Source organism: Nomascus leucogenys, chromosome 11, assembly GCF_006542625.1.
Source record: "Nomascus leucogenys isolate Asia chromosome 11, Asia_NLE_v1, whole genome shotgun sequence".
Taxonomy (NCBI): domain Eukaryota; kingdom Metazoa; phylum Chordata; class Mammalia; order Primates; family Hylobatidae; genus Nomascus; species Nomascus leucogenys.
The window spans coordinates 105,882,688-105,886,956 of NC_044391.1; the positions used below are offsets into that span (position 1 = coordinate 105,882,688).

The 4,269-nt window shown below is 48.6% G+C and overlaps 1 long non-coding RNA gene across 1 annotated transcript; it reads left to right on the forward strand.

The window, feature by feature from the left end:
* The first annotated feature begins 397 nt into the window (after positions 1-397).
* LOC115837309 lies at positions 398-2,449 on the forward strand. Its single transcript, XR_004032357.1, has 2 exons — positions 398-1,274; positions 2,139-2,449. It is a non-coding gene; the product is annotated as an uncharacterized LOC115837309 (long non-coding RNA).
* The last annotated feature ends 1,820 nt before the right edge of the window (positions 2,450-4,269 follow it).

Genomic DNA, 4,269 nt, shown 5'->3' on the forward strand with positions numbered 1-4,269 from the left:
ATCCCCATTTTATAGATGAGGACCGAGGCTCAGAGATTCAGCAACTTGCCCAAAGGCGTTATCTCTCTGAACTTCTAATGTGCTTAAAAAGCAATGTCAGTGTCAAGTGATTTACCCTACAACATTCTTTGTTTCCTCTATATATTCTGTTTTATTTTTATTTTTTTGGAGATGGAGTCTCACTCTGTCCCCCAAGGCTGGAGTGCAGTGGCGTGATCTCGGCTCACGGCAACCTCCACCTCCTGGTTTCAAGCCATTCTCCTGCCCCAGCCTCCCGAGTAGCTGGGGTTACAGGTGGCTGCCATCACGGCCAGCTAATTTTTGTATTTTTAGTAGAGACAAGGTTTCACCATGCTGGCCAGGCTGGTCTCAAACTCCTGACCTTGTGATACACCCCCTTCGGCCTCCCAAAGTGGTGGGATTACAGGCATGAGCCGCCGCGCCCAGCCTCCTCTATATGTTCTCGTCTTGCAACAAAACAGGGAGTTCTTCATGTCTAATGCATATTTTCATCCCTACTCTGCATCACACACTTAGGTGTTCCATGGTTATTCTCCAGGTCCTTCTGAGAAGCCCACAGCTCCTTAGGCCCAGCGCTCACCACTTCTGTCCCAGAGGAGTAAACCCAAATGCCTTCCATAAAGGAGGCCAGACCTTTTATGCAGGGAGGGTGTTTGGGAAGAGGAATGAGCTGCCAGCAGGCTGCCTGGTGACTGTGGCCTTATGGGAATCAGGATGTTTCCAAGTCAAAGGCTGCAGGAGTTCCTGTCTCTCTGCTCCTCCTCAGCAAGGGATCTGCACATGCTCATTCCGTGGTCATGGCCTCGGGGGATCTTTTCCGCTTCAGGTATTGAGAAATCTCACATATCTCTATAAAGATGATCCTGTCTTTCTGCCCAGCTCCTTATGGCAATTCTCGAGAGAGGGAGAGGGTCAGGGAATTGAGAATGGGGTGGGGTTGCCACACTCTTGCCTTCATTCTGTTGTGTATAATACGGAGTGTTAGGGTCATGTGACGCTAGACATTGCTGAGCTGGTCCAATCTCTCCATTTATAAATAATGAAGCCAAGGCCTGAAGACCTTTCCTGCAAGGTCACAGAAGAGGCAGAAGAAGGACCAGAACCCAGCTCCCCTGACTCCCCATCCAGTGCTCTTCTCATAGATTACATTGCTTCAGCATCCACCCGGCTATTGCTCCATTCAGGGGTTACAGGAGTCACTGACTGTTTTGGCTGCTTCTTGGTTGGAGGATGTTGTACCTCACCGATGAGGGGTGGGTATTGGTGGGCAAGGCCACTAAACAGGTCAAAAATACAGTTGTCCCCGCATGGCCTTATTGGCCCCTGCAACACTGGGCAAGTTGACAGACGGGTTGTTTGTGATTGCCAGTGCCACGCTCCCTGCATTCCCATTGTCTGGAAATGTGGCAGGAGGGCAGTTGCCTCTATTTTGAAGACTGCAGTTGCTATGGACCCATCAGAGGCACAGACTTTCTAGCGAGTAGATCTCTGGTTCCGGCTCTTCCTCAGCCTGGCAGGACCAGTAGGGTTAACAGCGAACTGCTCTCCTCCCCATCTTTGCAATTTCTTCCAGAGAGAAGGAGCGATCACTCTGCCATCTACATATTTTCAGCTGAGTTATATTTTGCATAAAGTAAACTTAGCAAACAGAGAACACAGTGAGAATATATTTGGCTTTGAAGCGTCAGTGCTCTGACAGGCATTTCCTATTAGCTATCTCAGAGCCGACCAGCCCGGCTGGGTTTTGCTTAAGTGGCATAATTCTCCTGCAGCGGAGACAGCTCATTCATTAGTCATTCCAAAAGCCAGATACAAAATATCCTTCTCTAAGCCAACTCCACCAACCAGCTCCCCAGCCCGGGTGGAACAATGAAACTATGAGGCTTACCAGCCCGGCAAAGGTCAGCCCGAGAGCTACCTGTCTGCGGGCTTTGGAAGATAGCTTTGGCTGCAGCCTTTCATTTCCCTCAGGAACAGGAAGGACGCGTCTTCCTCCTGTCCTCAGAGGCCTTAGGATCCTTACGGAGGGTGGGCTTCTTCCCATTTCACTACAGCGTCACTTGCAACAGCACGAAACCCTGATTTAACACACTCTGTTTTGTTTGTGTTTTTTTTAGCCAGAAGCAAAGGTACCAGTTCTTAGAGGAAGCATAGGAATGTGTCCCTTCCTGCTCGGGTCTCTCAACTGAACGCAACCCTTCCTTGATTGATTGACAAGCATATTATCTCTTGTAATCCCTGCCCGGTAAGGGCTGATGTTCCCATTTTACAGATGAGGATATTGGAGCTCAGAGAAGTGAAATGATTGCTGAAGGTCACGCAGCCCGGCTTCAAGCCTCTCGGGCTCCAAAAGGCATCTTCTGTTCTCTCTGTCAGGAAGCCTCTTTTGGATGATTAACTGAGATTAAAAATGAAAATATACATGAAAGAAAGATCCTTTTTTCCACTTGACAAGAACTAAGAATGCCACTGTATTCCAGGCACCCAGACCAGGGTGGGCTGGAAAGCCAGCCAGGGAGAAAGCAGGAGAAAGAAAGCATGCTCTAACAGGAAGGTTAAAGTACCCTGGGATGAGAGTTGGGGTGGAGGGGTGAAGAGGGCAGTTTTCACGGGGGCAGAGCTTGGTTTGGGGTAGGCCAGGAGCTGGGACCAGAAGAGGGACAGGGAAGGGTTTATTGTGGGTCCACGGCCCAGCTCCACTGCACAGGCCATCTGACAGCGCCTGACCAAGCAGAATGCCAGGGTGTAAAGACCCCACTAATACCCAGTCAATGAGAGGAATGCCAGAGGAGCACCCAGAATGTTCTTGTGCAGAGGCAAAGAGCAGGAGTTTGTGACCACAGCTGGCAGCCCGTGTCATCCTCACTGAAGGACCTCTTAGTGTTCCAGGTGGACAAACATATTCACAGGTGCCCAGACAAATGAGGTCTGGGGGAGAGAGACAGGCTACATCAGAGGTAGAATATGTATTTACATAAGCTAGGAACGAGAGTCTCAGAATCCTTCCAAAGCAGATGTCTGCTTAAACCTCTTGAGCGGTGCCCTCCTTAGCCTGGAAGGAAGGCCTTGCTCAGGTAGTCTTAACCTGCCCCTGTGGTGTGATTTAACACTTTCCCCTTCATTCCACCACATTCTGTCTCAAACTATTTGTTGTTCTCAAACACACAGAACACTTTCACTCCACCAGCTCATCTTTCTCATCTGCTGCCCCACCTGGCAAACTCCTACTCACCCTTCAAAACCCTGCCTAAATGTCACTGAGTACGGAAACCTTCTTCATCTTCTCAGCACACATTTGTCTATACCCGATCCTTTGTCTATAGCTCTGGTAAATCATTGATCCTAGTGCACTGTCCAGAAACTTGTCCTATTTTATCTGTGGATTCCCAGAGCCCACTCAAATACTCGCATGTAGAAAGTACTAGATCAATTAATAAAGCAAGCACAGCCTGAATGGCTGTGAATTTGAGAGCATGTGCCCCAGAATGATTGTACCTCAGATCTGGAAGAAAATGTAGAGTTGATGTAAGTAATCCTGATGTTTGAGCGCCTCATCTGCATTTGCAGCCTGAGGTAATATACATAAACCACCTAATCTAGTAACTGGCAGGTATTAGTCAGTGAATGGTAGCTGATATTTTTGTTTTTGTTGTCATTTCTTAGGGAATCAAAATAGACATAGAAGAATTCGCAGAAAGAACAACAGATCTGCAGTTGGGGCTGTGGCTCTGCCTCTAAGGATCTCCCTTTATGACTTTGAACAAGTCATTTCACCCTCTTGAGGCCTCGATTTCCTCATCAATAGTTTGGGATACAACTAGGTGTCCTGTAATTGGTGCCTTTCAGCTCTAATCAAAACAAAAACAAGACCCAAGTAAACATCATCACTGACAGATCTGAGGGAATCCAGCTCAGATCTTCCTGGTGTCATCTCTGATCAGAAATCAGGGAACCATCCCTGACCTTAATGGCCCTTCTAGGGGTGTGCTCTTCCCCTGGGCAGAGCCAATCCCCAGGAAAGCAGAAACTCCTACTTGCCAAACTCCTGGCCAGTCACACCCGCTTTGCCATCCTGGAGAAGGAGGGACTGTTGTGGAGCTTGTGGCAAAATCCCTCTTCCTCCCCCAAACACAGCTATGATTAGCTGTGTCCTCACCACGAAACTGCAGGGGTGTGTGCGGGTGAGTCATAGTTGTTCAAATCACATTTATAGAGAGCTCGCATGGCAGGGGGCTTGGTGGCTGTCAG